The 19,886-nt window shown below is 38.8% G+C and overlaps 1 protein-coding gene across 1 annotated transcript in view; it reads right to left on the reverse strand.

The window, feature by feature from the left end:
* PLCXD3 (phosphatidylinositol specific phospholipase C X domain containing 3) overlaps positions 1-19,886 on the reverse strand; it is a 182,083-nt gene that overhangs the window by 80,232 nt on the left and 81,965 nt on the right. The gene's annotated exons all lie outside the window — the stretch shown is intronic.

The raw sequence follows: 19,886 nt of genomic DNA on the forward strand, positions 1-19,886 counted from the left end.
GTTGCTCCACATCCTCACCAACATTCAGGATTTTGGCCATCCTAATAGACATCTCGTTGTTTTAATTGCATTTGCCTAGTGACATATGATGTGGAGCATCTTTTCATATGCTTACTTGTTATGTGTATATCTTCTTTGGTAAGGTGTCTGTTAAGGTCTTTGATGTACTTTCTAATAGAATTGTTTCTTAATTACCGTTTGTTTCTATCTGTTGTTTCAATGGATCTGGGTTTGTTCTTGCCATTTTATTTGTGCCTTCTATTTGCTAAACTTTTTCTTTCTGTCTTATTTTATTGTTTTCTGTCTTCTTTTGTATTAATCAAATTTGCTTTATCTCCCTCTTTTTCCTCTACTGGTTTGGAAGTTATGCATTTGATTTCTATTTTATTCTTCATCCTTAAAATTTTAACAAACATACTTACTCTACAGTCTAGCATTGATGTTTCTATCCTTCTCTTGAAAAACATAATAATATTAGAAAAGTGAGTATTCCTTCCCACGTTATATGTCATTATTGTCAAAATTCTTATTTCTACCTTGATTTTAATCCTCTGCCCAAATTAATAATCATTGTTATTATTGTTTTGCATTTAATGTTCATTTAGATTTACTTCTGGCATCCTTGTCCTTAAAGTTTTTTTTTTCTTTTTAATGCAGTTCACTGATGAGGGTCTTTGAGTAATCAGGTGTGGGTGGGAGGGAGCAAGTGAGCCACAGGGGTACAATGAGCTGGGCAGCTCGGTGCTGCATCCACTTTTATGTGGGCACCTCTGAGACTCCAGCTGCGAGAAGGCAGGATGCCAGAGCCAGGTGTCCCTGTGCTCTAGGGCCCCTCACAGTCAGAAGTCCCCGAACTGGTTCTCGTCTTGACAGCAGGCTACCTGTAGCTTTTGGCAGGACGTGTTTTGTGAGAGAACTGAGAGAACTCTCAGTTTTTGCTTTTCTGAGAATCTTTAATTTTGTTCTCATTTAAATAATTTATCTTAAAAGATAATTCTAGAATGACTATTTTGGTACCAGTATTTTGAAGGTATTATTTCACTCTTTTCTGATCACTAATGATATTATTGAGAATTCTCCTAATAGATTTTATTCTTTGTAACATAGTAATCTTTCCTGTCTTTTTGCTATTAAGAACTTTGTCTTTGTTGTTTTGTAATTATACTACATATGCTTGCATGTAGATTTCTTTTTTGTTTGTTTTCCTATTCAGGATGTATTTTTTTTTTTAAATATGAGGATTCATGTTGCTAATCAAATCTGGAAAATTTTTAGCCCTGATTTCTTTTAATATTACCCATTCTCTACTCTCTTTACTTCTTTCAGAAATCCTATTAGTTTTACTTTGTTTTTTCTTTCTTTAAACAGCTTTGGTGAGATACACTTAATACCATACAATTCACCCAATTTAAAGTGTATGATTCAATGGTGCTTAGAATATCCACAAAATTGTGCAGCCATCACAATATTAAAGCAATTGCATCCTTCATTAAAGAAACACCATAGTCATTAGCCGTCATCTGCCATTTTCTCCCACAATCCTTCTTCCCCTATCTTCAGCTCTTAGCAGATACTGATCTCTTTTCTCTCTCTACGGATTTGCCTCTTCTGGATATTTCATATAAATGCAGTCTTGCAATATGTGGTCTTTTGTAACTGGCTTATTTCAGTTAGCATAATGTTTTCAAGGTTCATCCTTGTTGTAGCTTGTATCAGTACTTCATTACTGTCAGATAATATTTTATTACATGGATAGATATACCAATTTTGTTTACTCACTCACCAGTTGATGAACATTTGGGCTATTTCCACATTTTGGCTATTATGAATAATGCTGTTGTGACCAACCACATACAAATTCTTGTGTGGACATATGTTTTATTTCTATTGAATATACCTAGGAGTGAAATTTTTGGTTTATATGGAACTTTATGTTTAGCTTTTTGAGGAACTACCAAACTATTTTCCAAGGCAGCTGCACCTTTCTCCTTACTAACCCTTGTTGTTTTCCATCTTTGGATTTTCTTGTTCTATCCTCCATGACTCTTACTCTATCATTCATATTTCCATTTCTTTCCCATGGTGTTGCAATCTTGTTAATTTTCTCAGCTCTGTTTTCTATTTCATCAAATTTCTTCAGCTATTCATAATCTGCTATTACCCAGTATCTTGTGCTTTAAATTAAGTGAAGAATCATATACACAGAAGTTTTGTTATATTTTTCATATTTCTCCTATTCTTATAAATGACACCTTCCACTTTCCTTTTGGCTTCCAAATCTTATTTTAATAATCCAAATAATTATTCCAAATCTTATCTTTAATAATTTTAACTATACCTACATGAATTTCTCTTTCAGATGATTTGTATATTATCTCAAGTTTTGTGGATGTCAAACCTCCAGTCAGCCTTAAAAATTATTTGCTGTCTCATGTTTATGGTAGATAATTTACAGGTGTGTTTAGGAACTTTTTGGGAGGTCATTTTAAGCAAGTATTGTTTTTCCTAAGGGGATCTTGACTCCTTTTCCTCGGGGAGTTTGGCTTGTTGAAGTGTTGCTCCCAAACAGTTTGGCGTTTTCTTCCTCCATTCACCCCACGAGTATAATTCACATGGGAACAAATTTTATGCCAATTTCCTCAGCCTAGGGTTTGAAGTAGCACTTAGGTAGGATAAATTTGGGCTCCAATCCCATTAAGGGAATATGGGAAACATTTTTTGATCCACTCAAAACCAGAAAAGAAACAAACATCTTGCACTTTTCCCAAACCAAGTAATGAATCCACTTAGTCCCGTTTCCTTGAGGTAGTAGTCCTTCGATATTTTCATCTCTCATCAGAAGCCTCAGTATCTATTTTCCCCTTCTATGGCATCTCTTTGGATCATATATTTAGTCTTCTACCTCTGGGAAGATGTTCAAACCTAAGATTTATCCCTCCCCCCCACACCTTGTACCCCAATCTGTCATGACCTAAATGGAAGATAGTTCCTCTAGCCTTTATCTCCCTCTCCATCTCTGTCTCACAGGAATTTCTATATCTTTCTTCTAAGCTTAGACATATATTTAAAAAATTATATTTCAACCAGCATTCCTAGATGTTTGTTATGGACTGAATTTTGTCCCCCACAGAATACATGTGTTGAAGCTCGAACCCCCTAAACTCTAACCTTAGAGTGTGACTGTTTGGAGACAGAGATTTTAAAGAGGTGATTATGTTAAAATGAGGCTATTAGGACCATTAATTCAATCTGATTGGTGTCCTTATAAGAAGAGGAAATTTGGATTAACAAAAAGAGACACCAAGGGTGTGAACACACAGAGAAAAGGTCAAGTGAGGACACAGCGAGAAGGTGTCCACCTGTAAGCCAAGGAGAGAGACCTCTGAAGGAACCAAATCTGACGAAACCTTGATGTTACACTCCTAGCCTTCAGAACTGTGAGAAAATAAACTTCTGTTCTTTAAGCCCTCACTCTGAGGTAGTTTGTTATGGCAGCTAACAAACTAATATAGTGTCTTAGGACAAGAGTCTTCATCCATGTCTACTCTGATATTTTTTTCAGAAATTGTTTAATTTTAAAAATTATTACCACCACCTTCCCTACTTCCACCTCATAAAAGTTAGTGCACTTTTCTACACAAGAAAAATGCTTTATAGAGGTTTCTTATATTATTTAAAAACAAACGGTTGATGAGGAAAGGTAGTTTTAAAAATTGGTGTCACACTCGGAGGAGAGGAAGATGGCGGAAGAGTAAGACGCGGAGATCACCTTCCTCCCCACAGATACATCAGAAATTCATCTACACGGGGAACAACTCCTACAGAACACCTCCTGAACGCTGGCAGAAGACCTCAAACCTCCCCAAAGGCAAGAAAACCCCCACGTACCTGGGTAGGGCAAAAGAAAACAGAAAAAACAGAGACAAAAGGATAGGGCAGGGACCTGCACCAGTGGGAGGGAGCCGTGAAGGAGGAAAGGTTTCCACACACTAGAAGCCCCTTCGCAGGTGAAGGCTGCAGGTGGCGGAGGGGGAAATCTTCAGAGTAGCCGAGGAGAGCACAGCAACAGGGGTGCGGAGGGCAAAGCGGAGAGATTCCCGCACAGAGGATCGGTGCCAACCAGCACTCACCAGCCCGAGAGGGTTGTCTGCTTGGCCGCCTGGGTGGGCGGGGCTGGGAGCTGAGATTCGGGTTTCGGGTTTCAGTCGGAGCGCAGGGAGAGGACTGGGGCTGGCGGCGGGAAGAGAACCTGAAGGGGTTAGTGCACCACGGCTAGCCCGGAGGGAGTCCGGGGAAAAAGTCTGGACCTGCCGAAAAGGCAAGAGACTTTTTCTTCCCTCTTTGTTTCCTGGTGTGCGAGGAGAGGGCATTAAGAGCACTGCTTAAAGGAGCTCCAGAGACGGGCCTGAGCCGCAGCTAAAGGAGCGGACCCTGGAGATGGGCGTGGGATGCTGGGGCTGCTGGTGCTGCCGCCACAAGGCCTGTGTGCGAGCGCAGGTCACTGTCCACACCCACTTCCGGGGAGCCTGTGCAGCCCGCCACTGCCGGGGCCCCGGGATCCAGGGACGGCTTCCCCGGGAAATCGCATGGAGCGCCTCGGGCTGGTGCAATGTCACACCAGCCTCTGCTGCCGCAGGCTAGCCCCGCAATCCGTGCCCCTCCCTCCCCTCGGCCTGAGTGAGCCAGAGCCCCCGAATCAGCGGCTCCTGTAAACCCATCCTGGCTGAGCGAAGAACAGACGCCCTCCGGTGACCTACGCACAGAGGTGGGGCCAGGTCCAAGGCTGAGACCCGGGAGCTGTGAGAGCAGAGAAGAGACAGGGAAATCTCTATGTGCAGCCTCGGAGGCAGCGGATTAAAGCTCCACGGACCACTTGATGTGCCCTGCATCTGTGGAGTGCATGAATGGACAGTGAATAATCCCAAATTGAGAAGGTGGACTTTGAGGACAAGGTTTAAGATTTTTCCCCCTTTTTCCTCTCTTTACAACGAATTATCCCAAATTAAGGAGGTGGACTTTAAGAGCAAGATTTTCGATTTTTTCCCCCCTGTTCTCCTTTTGTGAATGTGTATGTGTATGCTACTATGTGAGATTTTCTCTGTATAGTTTTGCTTCTACCATAGGTACCAGGGTTCTATTCGTCCTTTTTTTTTTCAATAATTACGTTTTTATTTTAATAACGCTACTATATTTTGTACTTTATTCTATTTTACTTTATCATCTCTCTTTGTTTTTTTCCTACCTTCCCTTCCTCCCTCCCTCCCTCCACCCCTCCTTTCTTTCTTTCTCTCTTTCTTTCCTTCCTCCCTACCTCCCTCCCTCCTGTCTTTCTTTCTTTCTTTTTCTTTCTTTCTTTCTTTCTTTCCTTCTTTCCTCCCTCCCTCCCTCCCTTCTTTCTTCCTTTCACTCTTTCTTTTTCTTTCGTTCCTCCCTCTCTCCCTCTCTCCTTTCTTTCTTTCCTTCCTCCCTTCCTCCCTCCCTCCTTTCTTTCTTTCTTTCTTTCTTCCTTCTTTCCTTTCTTTCCTTCTTCCTTTCATTCGTTCTCCCTTTCTTTCTTCTACTAATTCTTTCTTTCTACCTTTTCTCCCTTTTATTCTGAGCTGGGTAGATGAAAGGCTCTTGGTGCTGCAGCCAGGAGTCACTGCTGTGCCTCTGAAGTGGGAGAGCCAACTTCAGGACACGGGTCCACAAGAGACCTCCTAGCTCCACATAATATCAAGGGGCAAAAATCTCCCAGAGATCTCTATCTCAACACCAGCACCCAGCTTCAGTCAACGACCAGCAAGCTACAGTGATGGAAACCATATGCCAAGCAACTAGCAAGACAGGAACACCAGCCCACCCATTAGCAGAGAGGCAGCCTAAAAACATAATAAGGCCATAGGCACCCCAAAACACACCACCAGATGTGGACACTAAATAATGATCAAGGGATCTGTCTGTCCACCAGAAAGACAAGATCGAGCCTCAACCACCAGAACACAGGCACTAGTCCCTCCCACCAGGAAGCCTACACAACCTACTGAAACAACCTTAGCCACTGGGGACAGACACCAAAAACAACGGGAACTATGAATCTGCAGCCTGCAAAAAGGAGACCCCAAACACAGTAAGATAAGCAAAATGAGAAGATAGAAAAACACACAGCAGGTGAAGGAGCAAGATAAAAACATACCAGACCTAAAAAATGAAGAGGTAATAGGCAGTCTACCTGAAAAAGAATTCAGAATAATGATAGTAAAGATGATCCAAGATTCTATTTCCCAGATCCAAAATCTTGGAAATAGAATAGACAAAATGCAAGAAACAGTTAACAAGGACCTAGAAGAACTAAAGATGAATCAAGCATCAATTAAAAACACAATAAATGAAATGAACAATACTCTAGATGGGATCAATAGCAGAATAACTGAGGCAGAAGAACGGATAAGTGAGGTGGAAGATAAAATAGTGGAAATAACTGATGTAGAGCAAAATAAAGAAAAAAGAATGAAAAGAACAAAGGACAGTCTCAGAGACCTCTGGGAAAACATTAAATGCACCAACATTCGAATTATAGGGGTTCCAGAAGAAGAAGAGAAAAAGAAAGGGACTGAGAAAATATTTGAAGAGATTAGAGTTGAAAATTTCCCTAATATGGGAAAGGAAATAGTTAATCAAGTCCAGGAGGCACAGAGAGTCCCATACAGAATAAATCCAAGGAGAAATATGCCAAGACACATATTAATCAAACTGTCAAAAATTAAACACAAAGAAATCATATTAAAAGCAGCAAGGGAAAAAAAACAAATAACACACAAGGGAATCCCCATCAGGATAACAACTAATCTCTCAGCAGAAACTCTACAAGCCAGAAGGGAGTGGCAGGACATAATTAAAGTAATGAAGGAGAAAAACCTGCAACCAAGATTACTCTACCCAGCAAGGATCTCATTCAGATTTGATGGAGAAATTAAAACCTTTACAGACAAGCAAAAGCTGAGAGAATTCAGCACCACCAAACCAGCTTTACAACAAATGCTAAAGGAACTTCTCTAGGCAAGAAACACAACAGAAGGAAAATACCTACAATAATGAACCCAAAACAATTAAGGAAATGGGAATAGGAACATACATATCAATAATTACCTTAAATGTAAATGGACTAAATGCTCCCACCAAAAGACACAGACTGGCTGAATGGATACAAAAACAAGACCCATATATATGCTGTCTACAAGAGACCCACTTCAGACCTAGAGACACATACAGACTGAAAGTAAGAGGATGGAAAAAGATATTCCATGCAAATGGAAATCAAAAGAAAGCTGGAGTAGCAATTCTCATATCACACAAAAGAGACTTTAAAATAAAGACTACTAGAAGAGACAAAGAAGGACACTACATAATGATCAAGGGATCGATCCAAGAAGAAGATATAACAATTTTAAATATTTATGCACCAAACATAGGAGCACCTCAATACATAAGGCAAATGCTAACAGCCATAAAAGGAGAAATCGACAGTAACACACTCATAGTAGGGGACTTTAACACCCCACTTTCACCATTGGACAGATCATTCAAAATGAAAATACATAAGGAAACACAAGCTTTAAATGATGCATTAAACAAGATGGACTTAATTGATATTCATAGGACATTCCATCCAAAACAACAGTATACACATTTTTCTCAAGTGCTCATGGAACATTCTCCAGGATAGATCATATCTTGGGTCACAAATCAAGCCTTGGTAAATTTAAGAAAATTGAAATTGTATCAAGTATCTTTTCTGTCCACAATGCTATGAGACTAGACTTCAGTTACAGGAAAAGATCTGTAATAAATACAAACACATGGAGGCTAAACAATATACTACTCAATAACGAAGTGATCACTGAAGAAATCAAAGAGGAAATAAATAATACCTAGAAACAAATGACAATGGAGACACGACGACCCAAAACCTATGGGACGCAGCAAAAGCAGTTCTAAGGGTGAAGTTTATAGCAATACAATCCGACCTTAAGAAACAGGAAACATCTCGAGTAAACAACCTGACCCTGCAACTAAAGCAATTGGAGAAAAAAGAACAAAAATCCCACAAAGTTAGCAGAAGGAAAGAAATCATAAAGATCAGATCAGAAATAAATGAAAAAGAAATGAAGGAAATGATAGCAATGATCAATAAAACTAAAAGCTGGTTCTTTGAGAAGATAAACAAAATTGATAAACCATTAGCCAGCCTCATGAAGAAAAAAAGGGAGAAGACTCAAATCAATAGAATTAGAAATGAAAAAGAAGTAACAACTGACACTGCAGAAATACAAAAGATCATGAGAGATTACTACAAGCAACTCTATGCCAATAAAATGGACAACCTGGAAGAAATGGACAAATTCTTAGAAATACACAACCTTCCGAGACTGAATCAGGAAGAAATAGGAAATATGAATAGCCCAATCACAAGCACTGAAATTGAAACTGTGATTTAAAATCCTCCAAGAAACAAAAGCCCAGGACCAGATGGCTTCACAGGCGAATTGTATCAAACATTTAGAGAAGAGCTAACACCTATCCTTCTCAAACTCTTCCAAAATATAGCAGAGGGCAGAGCACTCCCAAACTCATTCTATGAGGCCACCATCACCTTGATACCAAAACTAGGCAAGGACGTCACAAAGAAAGAAAACTACAGGCTAATATCACTGAAGAACATAGATGCAAAAATCCTCAACAAAATACTAGCAAACAGAATCCAACAGCACATTAAAAGGATCATACACCATGATCAAGTGGGGTTTATTCCAGGAATGCAAGGATTCTTCAATATATGCAAATCAATCAATGGATACACCATATTAACAAATTGAAGGAGAAAAAGCATATGATCATCTCAATAGATGCAGAGAAAGCTTTTGACAAAATTCAACACCCATTTATGATAAAAACCCTGCAGAAAGTAGGCATAGAGGGAACTTTCCTCAACATAATAAAGGCCATATATGACAAACCCACAACCAACATCGTCCTCAATGGTGAAAAACTGAAACCATTTCCACTAAGATCAGGAACAAGAGAAGGCTGCCCACTCTCACCACTCTTATTCAACTTAGTTTTGGAAGTTTTAGCCACAGCAATCAGAGCAGAAAAGGAAATAAAAGGAATCCAAATTGGAAAAGAAGAAGTAAAGCTGTCACTCTTTGCAGATGACATGATAATATACATAAAGAATCCTAAAGATGCTACCAGAAAACTACTACAGCTAATCAATGAATTTGGTAAAGTAGCAGGATACAAAATAAACGCACAGAAATCTCTGGCATTCCTATACACTAATGATGAAAAATCTGAAAGTGAAATCAAGAAAACACTCCCATTTACCATTGCAACAAAAAGAATAAAATATCTAGGAATAAACCTACCTAAGGAGACAAAAGACCTGTATGCAGAAAATTATAAGACACTGATGAAAGAAATTAAAGATGATACAAATAGATGGAGAGATATACCATGCTCCTGGATTGGAAGAATCAATAATGTGAAAATGACTCTACTACCCAAAGCAATCTACAGATTCAATGCAATCCCTATCAAACTACCACTGGCATTTTTCACAGAACTAGAACAAAAATTTTCAAAATTTGTTTGGAAAAACAAAAGACCCCGAATAACCAAAGCAATCTTGAGAACGAGAAACGGAGTTGGAGGAATCAGGCTCCCTGACTTCAGACTATACTACAAAGCTACAGTAATCAAGACAGTGTGGTACTGGCACAAAAACAGAAAGATAGATCAATGGAACAGGATACAAAGCCCAGAGATAAACCCACTCACATATGGTCAACTTATCTTTGATAAAGGAGGCAGGAATGTACAGTGGAGAAAGGACAGCCTCTTCAATAAGTGGTGCTGGGAAAACTGGACAGCGACATGTAAAAGTATGAGATTAGATCATTCCCTAACACCATACACAAAAATAAGCTCAAAATGGATTAAAGAACTAAATGTAAGGCCAGACACTATCAAACTCTTAGAGGAAAACATAGGCAGAACACTCTATGACATAAATCACAGCAAGATCCTTTTTGACCCACCTCCTAGAGTAATGGAAACAAAAACAAAGATAAACAAATGGGACCTAATGAAACTTCAAAGCTTTTGCACAGCAAAGGAAACTATAAACAAGACCCATGGACAACTCTCAGAATGGGAGAAAATATTTGCAAATGAAGCAACTGACAAAGGATTAATCTCCAAAATTTATAAGCAGCTCATGCAGCTCAATAGCAAAAAAACTAACAACCCCATCCAAAAATGGGCAGAAGACTTAAATAGGCATTTCTCCAAAGAAGATATACAGACTGCCAACAAATACATGAAAGAATGCTCAACATCATTAATCATTAGAGAAATGCAAATCAAAACTACAATGAGATATCATCTCACAACAGTCAGAATGGCCATCATCAAGAAATCTAGAAACAATAAATGCTGGAGAGGGTGTGGAGAAAAGGGAACACTCTTGCACTGCTGATGGGAATGTGAATTGGTACAGCCACTATGGAGAACAGTATGGAGGTTCCTTAAAAAACTAAAAATAGAGCTACCGTATGACCCAGCAATCTCACTACTTGGCATATACCCTGAGAAAAGCATAATTCAAAAAGAGACATGTACCAAAATGTTCATTGCAGCTCTATTCACAATAGCCTGGAGCTGGAAACAACCTAAGTGTCCATCATCAGATGAATGGATAAAGAAGATGTGGCGCATATATACAATGGAATATTACTCAGCCATAAAAAGAAACGAAACTGAGCTATTTGTAATGAGGTGGATAGACCTAGAGTCTGTCATACAGAGTGAAGTAAGTCAGAAAGAGAAAGACAAATACCGTATGCTAACACATATATATGGAATTTAAAAAATAATGCCATGAAGAACCTAGGGGTTCCTTAAAAAACTAAAAATAGAACTACCATATGACCCAGCAATCCCACTACTCGGCATATACCCTGAGAAAACCATAATTCAAAAAGAAACATGTACCAAAATGTTCATTGCAGCTCTATTCACAATAGCCTGGAGATGGAAACAACCTAAGTGTCCATCATCAGATGAATGGGTAAAGAAGATGTGGCACATATATACAATGGAATATTACTCAGCCATAAAAAGAAATGAAACTGAGCTATTTGTAATGAGGTAGATAGACCTAGAGTCTGTCATACAGAGTGAAGTAAGTCAGAAAGAGAAAGACAAATACCGTATGCTAACACATATATATGGAATTAAAAAAAAAAAGTCATGAAGAACCTAGGGGTAAAACGGGAATAAAGACACAGACCTACTTGAGAATGGACTTGAGGATATGGGGAGGGGGAAGGGTAAGCTGTGACAAAATGAAAGAGAGGCATGGACATATATACACTACCAAACGTAAGGTAGATAGATAGTGGGAAGCAGCCACAGAGCACAGGGAGATCAACTCGGTGCTTTGTGACTGCCTGGAGGGGTGAAATAGGGAGGGTGGGAGGGAGGGAGACGCAAGAGGGAAGGGATGTAGGAACAGATGTATATATATGACTGATTCACTTTGTTATAAAGCAGAAACTAATAAAAAAATTGGTGTCACAGTAAGATAAATAAGATGGGGTAAATCAAATGCTGGTTTTATTGATACAATATTTCAAAGACTCCCTGAATTCTGGCTATTTCCAGAAACTGGAATAGACAGACCATGGACAGACTTGGGAGAGCTGGAAGACAGTGTTTTTCCTTTGGGGAAGTACCGAATTATTCCAGCTTCCTAGAAAGTCTCTCTATATCCATATTGCTCAGGCTACCCAAGCAGCCCAAACTTTGGGATTTCATTTAAAAGCAAAATGACTCATTCTATCTATCATGCTAGGCATACTGTCAAACACCAAAACACATATGCAATATTACCTAATGAAAACTTTTACCACTCAAAGAAGCCATTGGACTCATGATCAGTTTTCTACTAGGGCTTGCTTAGAAAAGACCAAGTGATCCTTGAGTGAAGTTAGAAATGGATAAGACTGAAAACTAAATAAATGAAATAGGACAAAGAAGACACCACTACTGTGGGTGGGGGGATGGACACATTGAATATCTGGAGATAATCCACTGAAGGGGTTTGTGGGGAAGCATGGAGGGATGGAGGGAGGAAAGGAGGAAAGGGGAAAGAGAGAGAACACTAATGATGTTATCTCTTGTTACCTTAGCAACTACCTGGTCAAACTGAATTACAAGGATTGATTAAACAGGAGTATATACCAAATGATTTAAGGAAAATTTTGTGGATTTGTGTCTTATAGGACTAGGATTTCTAATATCACTGAATTTGGGCTCCCAATCATCTAGAACATGAATATGTTCATATGATTTCAAATAAAAAAGTCAGAGTCAAGTTTATTGGCAATGGATGCTGTGAATATGTGGGTGCTTTGGGAAATAAATGTCCATGAAAAAGAGAAGCAAGGAAATATGATAAGGAAGGAAGATGAGAAAAAAAGAGAAAAAGGAATGAGGAAGGAAGTCAGATCTGAGACTTTTCTGTAAGAGTTAACATCTATTCAAAAACAAATTGATCCAAAATTCATTTGAGGAGTCAGGTAAGTTAAAGTTTTAACTTATGTTTAATGTTCTTATTTAGCACCAATTAATTACAAGTGTCATAAAGGTAGAAAAATATGCAGTGTCTCATCAACCTTGATGCCAATATCAGAGGAAAGCAAATGTCAAAGATGGGGCCCAATGCCAAGTTGGTAAGGCATCTCCCAGTGATCTAAATCAAGAGAGAAGACTCTAGAGCAAGACTGTCAGAGTTTGAATCCTAGTTTGCCACTGTGCAGCCTTGAGCAAGTTACTTAACCTCTCTGTGCCTTAGTTGCCTCACTTATATCTTATGACTAATAATAGTATTTACCTCATAAGGTTGTTATAAATTAAATCAGTTAATCTTTGTAAAGCACTTTTAACAGTTCCTGGAATATACTGAATGCTATAGAAATGTTTGTCAATAAAGTAAATACACACATTTAATTAATTTGCTTTCCATGAGAGAGCAATGAACCCAAAAAAGGTTTGCTGAATTGAAATGAATAGTTGCTTAGAACTCTGATACTTTTAGATTACAGAACCAAAATAGTGAACTCATAAAGAATTGGCCTATCTATAGTTTTCCAAAGTTAAATATGGAAACAGCATGAATTCAGTTTGTTGAAAATGCTGTATCTTGAAGCAGCAAAAATTTCTACATCTTCCTTCAGTAATGGGGTTTCATGAAGCAAGAGGATATAGGAAAGACATAAAATGCTTCACAAACATGGTTGGGTTTTCACTTGCCTCCTCTGCTCAGCCTTTACCTGTCCAAAATTAACTCAGCAAGACTGCAAGAGAATTCTTTGACCTGGCTGGTGTGTGCCGTATGCTGAAGGACAGTACTCACTTATCTGTTCAGTGACCTTCGCTGGTTTCTCTCCAGGACACCTTCAAGGGTGCCAGAGTAGTCCCTGGGGCTAACGTAATTTGAAGATATTAATTACCCAAAGTCTTTGTGAGGGAGAATGAAATACTTAAATTATAAATTCATCCTTAAAAACATACTATCAAATGTAAAGAAAATAGAAATTTTTCCATGAAAGAGAGGGGAAAATTTTGACACATCAGGTATCTGTCCCCACAGCCTATCACAATGCTTCCATCTTCTGCTTATCCAAGCTGGCTCTAAGAACAACTATTTTCCCCCAGCTTTGACTGACCAATTGGTTGTCCTCTAACGGATATTTGACCAAATTGCCTTCACTTGGAAATATGCCAGAAAGGAATTCTCTACTGAGGAGCTCATTGTACCATGGGCAAGAGTCACGGAACAGATGCACGAAACATCAGAATTAGGGGAGATTCATGCCAATACCCTGGACTGGAAATCATCTATTTTCATGTAGGGATTTAATCTCTCATTGATAATGTCCTGAATTCCAAGCACGAGATTTGGGGTTATTACCTAAAATTTTATTTAATTAAAGAATGGTCATAGATAGAACTCTTGGCCTATTCTCTGGTTTGAATAGGAATAAGAAAAATACTTATTTAAGTATAGTCTTCTCAGTATACAAGAGACTGTGCTAAGAGTTTGTAAAGGGAAAAATCACACCAAGTATATAAAATATACTTCTTTTATATGATCTTTCTTTTTTAAACCACTCTACTGAGGTATGATTGACATACAAAAAGCTACACATATTTAATGTCTACATGTTGATGAGTTTAGAGATTAGTATACATCTATGAAACCATCACCACAATCTATGTCATAAATATATCCATAAAATTCTTGATATTTAGACATAAATTTTTGCACATTACTTGGTGGTGACATTTGTATTAGGTTATAGATTTATTCATGTAATATAATCACTTTAGTAATAAATGTATCCAAATTTTCTTGCCAAGGTATATAATTTTGTAGAGATGTTCTAGAAATTATACAACATGAATTGGGAGGGAAATACTCACTAGATTTTACATTAAAGGGCTGGTTGCCTGTCTGTGTATTTCACTTTTCTGTTCTTCACTTAAAAAGAAAACTAGCAGAACAAAATCCAATCATCCTTTTTGTTTGTTTTCTGACTAAATGGGAGTATTTTACATTAAAGCCCACAGAGGGAGCTCTCATTGACCTGGCTGTCTTTTTGACCCATTATTAACAGATCTCTAATAGAAACAAGATTTTTGAAGGTAAGAAGCAGATAATTTCAGATTTCAGATGACACTTTGCTTTTAGAAATTTAGGAGGGGAATAGTAATGTGATTACCTCCAATTTCAAGTCACTCTCTTACAAATGGTCCATGATGGGTGCCAGGCCCATGAGGCTTGTTTTATGCCAAGAGCCCAGGGCAGCCACATGGGACCTCAAACAAGATGAGCAAGAGAGAAGCCAGAAAGATGGAGCAAGTAAGATGAAGCATAGGTGAGAGATCCCTCTGTCTGCAACATGAGAGGGACTTCCAACTACCCAGTGTCCACCCAAAAAAACACAGCTTTCCCTGGTTTCCTGCCCTCGGATGCTGTGAAATTGTTTAAATTGACTTTAGAATCCAGAGAGGATATGAATATCTGGTGAATATAATCCAGACTGAATATTACAAGGCCCTCTTCCCTTACTTTGTAATTTAAAATAAAAACAATTTTAACAATTGAATGCAGAACGTGCAATTCTCATACTGGTAATAAAAGTAGAGGAGTTTCTTTCTAAATGTTCCAATTGTGAAATTTGGGTAAGTTTATCAAAGCTGAAAAACTCTAATTTCTTTGGCTGCCACTGCTTTTCTGGTGGCCAGTATCAGTTAATTCAAAAGGTAAAGGAAAGTAAGAAGGGAAGAGAAGGAAAGGGGAAGGAATGAAGGAAAGAAGAGGGAGAAGTTGTACTGAAATAAGGTCATTAATTCCTTGTGATAATAAGTAATTCCTTATTTCTTATAAGGTCTTAAAATTTTCAGGGGTAAACTGCATGCCATTTTTTCAATGTCTACTCCTTCAGTAATTACTTTAAAACTGTCCTTTCCAAAGCACAACTTGCCAGAGAAAAGCAAGTGAGAGAACCAAGTTCCAAGAGGAAAGAGATGCTGTCAGTGGTGTCTGAGCACCCAGCACAATCTGCCACAGCCAGTGCTTGAAGGGTGTTTGTTGAGCAAATAAACGGGAGCAAGAAGATGCTGCTCATTTTCATATAATAATTCAACTCACCGATGAAAAGAAAAAAATGGAATCAACCAGTTGTGTCTTAAATAAATAGCTGTGCTCCAGTGGCTCTCTTGACATTTTTGCCGAAGTGACCTGCTTATAGGTTGAATTGACTGCTGTATCTTTTCCCGTAAAAGGACAAAAAGGGCTGTCTACTCTGTCCACATCTCACTCTGTGGTTTTCTTTTGGGCCAGAACCATTTTCTTATGTCACAAGGAACTTGACCTTATTTTCAAGGTCCTGGAGCAGCAAGCTAGTGTTGACGTTGAGGTCAGAATATTGCAGTCCTGAAGCTCTGTGCAATCATCCTTGCAGAGCGCAACCTGCTCTATTCAATCAGCCTGAGAGCAGTGCTCTCACCATTTTATGAAAGAGGAACTCGGAGGTAACCTGCACAACACCAGCCTGCCCTCTGCCTTTGTGGCCGCTCTCCTCTGCTGGAGTCAGACTGGGATGAGAATTTGGACTCTGCTACTTACCAACCAGGTAACCTTGGGTAAATCTTTGCTTCTCTGAGCCTCAGAATCCACACCCTAAGTGAAAATAATCAAACCAATCTCATTGCCCTGTTTGAAGATTATATGATAGTAAATCCCTAATCCTCATAACCTGGAATATGCCCAGTGTTTGTTAAGTGATACTTATCTCTTTCCCTTTTGCCCCCTTTCCCACCTATTATGTACCTAAATGATGCTAAAGAGAAAATCAGAAAAATAGCCTGAGGTTGGCTCCCCCAAACCTCCCTATTGTAAAAAATCCCACTCAATCATTGCCAAAACACCTTTCCTCAGTCTCAAGATGGAGGTGGCTAGATTAATTGCTCAGTGACCTCTGAGAGCAGTTTTATAGATTTTTCCATGTTTGCTCAGGCACAGAAGAAACAAGACCTGAGCTCTTGATGCCAAAGTGGTTTTTCTATTACTGACATGAAAAGATGACAGTAAAAATTAGCAAATAAAACGCTCATCCTAGGAATGATTAAAGTGGTGTGAACACAGCCCTGTGTTCTAATCAGCACCGTCACAGTAGGGAGAGAAAATTGTTGTGATATTAAGTTAAAACTTCGTGAATCAATTCTTAATGCACAGAAACAAAAACATAAAATGACTCTTCTCCATTGAGGTGATATGATTTTGCCCCCTCCTCTAATCTCCTTCCATCAAAAGCCTGGAGGTGGAAAGGGAAAATGAATGGATCACTTGAGTAGCTGCGATGTGATATGATCTGATTGGAGCCAATGGGATGCAGCGTTTCAGCACGGGCAATGTACGCACGCATGGCAAACACATTCAGCAGCAGTGCCTGAGCCATTCACTCCTCCCCTACTGCACAGAAAAACAGCAGGAGATGCGCTCACAGCCACTGCAGAAAAATCCCAGGGCTGCTTGCCCAAAACACTGAACCCTATGGTTCTTCCACATGACTGCTTACCTCCATTTGCCCTGGTGGCTGCTACCCACATTGCTATAGTACAAAGCACACCCGGTTTGATTTCTGTGTGTGATTTTGGCCAAGTCATTTGACCTTTCATTCATTTATTAATTCATCCGATGAAAGTTATTGAGTACCTTCTGTGTGCCGGACACTGTACAGGGGCTATGGATACAATGGTAAGCAAAAGCAGATCCGGACCCTCTCCTCATTGGGTGATGAAGAGATGGGTATGGATAATGTATGATTATCCAGTGGTACATTATCCATATGCAACTGGGACAATGACTAATAACAGAAGGACGTGACCTAGTTAAGGAGGTCAGGGAGCCCATCTTGGTGACCAGATTGCAGCCTGGATTTTATTCTTCTTTCAGTCCCACAGTTGCATGCCTTTATGCAGGGTACAATGAGCACAGAGGTCCTGTTTCCAGTCCCATGATAGTAAGTCTTGTAAAAGCAGAATAGGAACACAACAGATAGGATGATTTCAAAGGCATCAAGAGTCTGAGTTATCCAGGATGAATCTTGGAATGGGCCTTGAAAGATGGATAGAATTTTGGTGGATGTAGGTAATATGGTGAAAAGAGAAGAGGTGGCATTGTGTTCAAAAGTAGGAAAGTGATTATCAAGGACCTGGGTGAAAGTGAGGTTGGTAAGAGTGTGGGCAAGAGGGGCTGTCCCTAGAGAACCCTTAGGGTTGTGCCTATAGCTGGTGTTACAGGTATTTTGGAGGACTCAGAGAAAGTAGGTAGGATTAGAATTGGTAAACAGGGGAAAAAGGGGTCTAATGTTTTGTTTTTCTAAATGAAAACAGCTTCATAGCTTTTTCCTCTTTATTTTAACTGTAGTACACACACCTTGCAAAACATTTCCAGCAGTATAAAAAAGTACTGTATATGAAGACAACAGAATTTATATATAATGCCTCTATTCAAAGAATTGTCTATTAGTATTTTGGCATATAGGATTTTAGATATTTTTCTTTACATAACAGACATGCATCCACACGCACAAGGGCACATATGGTTTTAAATGATGCCATACTGAGAATATTACTTTGTAAGCTGCCTTTATCACTTTTTGATATTCCCTGGGCATTTCTCCAATTCAACAAGTGTATGACTTTTTCATCATTTTTATAAAAATGGTAGATGCCACTATATGGTTGCACCACAACTTATATAATTAGCCCCATGGTGATGGATATTATTTTCCAAGTTTGGACTATTGTAAGTCACCTTCTGATAAACATCCTTTGAGAAGCCAGAGTATGCAAAAAAAAATGTCAGTCTGCCTTTGAAATCCAAGATTACTGTTTAGCTTTATCATCTGACAGAGAGGAATGTTGTGGAGAGTGCACTGGGCTAGATGGTAAAGATGTTGAAAACTTAAAATCTCAGCTCTTGCCTGAAGAATCTTAGAAGAGTCACCTGGCCTCTCTGAATCTGAATTTCCTCATATGTAAATGAGAGAGGGGGTTTGGTTGGGGTGGGGGTGAGAGGTTGGGGGAGATGAGGGCATGTTAGATCACAAAGCACTTCCCAAAACTCTAATTCTGGGCAAAATGAATAGCTGTTCTTTGGTAAACATAATGGTTCTGCTGCAGAATACGTTTCAAAACACTGGATAATGTGTTGTTTTAGAGAATGGGACCTGTTATATTACTAAATTTGTTCAAATCTTGGCTTTGTCTCTTACCAGCTGTATACCATTTGTAAGTTACTTAATGTCTCTAAGCCTTGGTTGACTCAGCTCCAACCAGAGGCTTGGTTAAATAGTTAAATTACACCCACAAGTACAGAGTTTTCTACTTAACATGTTCAATAAATGTTAGCTATTACTCTTGCTGAATTATTTGAAAAGTTATTAGGCATATCCTTGTAATAGCATCAGCAAGCATTCTACTAAGAAATCCCAAAAGTAGAAGGTTGTGACCGTCCAATACTACCTAGCATAACACGCAGCCATGAAATCTTTCAATTCAATACTACAGCCCCTTACTAGGCACTTTCTTAGCAGGTGCACAGTAAAAGGGTACAGAGGGCCAAATCAGAGCTTGCAGAAAAGACAGCTACTTCACATTTCTGTGGGCTGTGTTGGACAAAAGATAGACACCTACCTGCGAATAGATTTTTAAAAACCAAACCTAGTGTATTAAAATCCAAAATAATTTATTTATAGAATTCAACTAAAGTTCTGTTATTTGATTTTATGGATTCTGTACTTTGGGGTATTTAGTATAGTCAAGGAAAAAGTATGAGCTTAAAGTGTCACCTTAATTCTTCCTGGAAGCTCTTTTACTTAAGCAGCATATGGACAAGTCTTGTCATAGAATCTCATGAGGTTAGAAAGGGGAGTGGTGTAAAAATCTGACCTTCTGATTTTGTCCTTAGAAACCTTCTGTATTTTTTCCCTTTTATCTTTCATTTAATAGACTCACCCTAGTGGGAATGTAAAGATACAATTAAATTAGAAGACATCACCCCTGTCTTTGTGGAGCTTATAATCTAAACATGGTGACAACGTACATAAAATTAATGGAACTATGAAATATTGAGACTTTGGGCTCACTGGAAAGAATTATGAGCCAGTCTGATAGAGGCTCTGGCCACAATAAACCTTCATTCTATTAAGTGGTGATAAACGCTTAGCAAATAAACAACTGCTGTAAATAAGTAAATGCATAAAGAAAGG

Source organism: Mesoplodon densirostris, chromosome 3, assembly GCF_025265405.1.
Source record: "Mesoplodon densirostris isolate mMesDen1 chromosome 3, mMesDen1 primary haplotype, whole genome shotgun sequence".
Classification (NCBI taxonomy): Eukaryota; Metazoa; Chordata; class Mammalia; order Artiodactyla; family Ziphiidae; genus Mesoplodon; species Mesoplodon densirostris.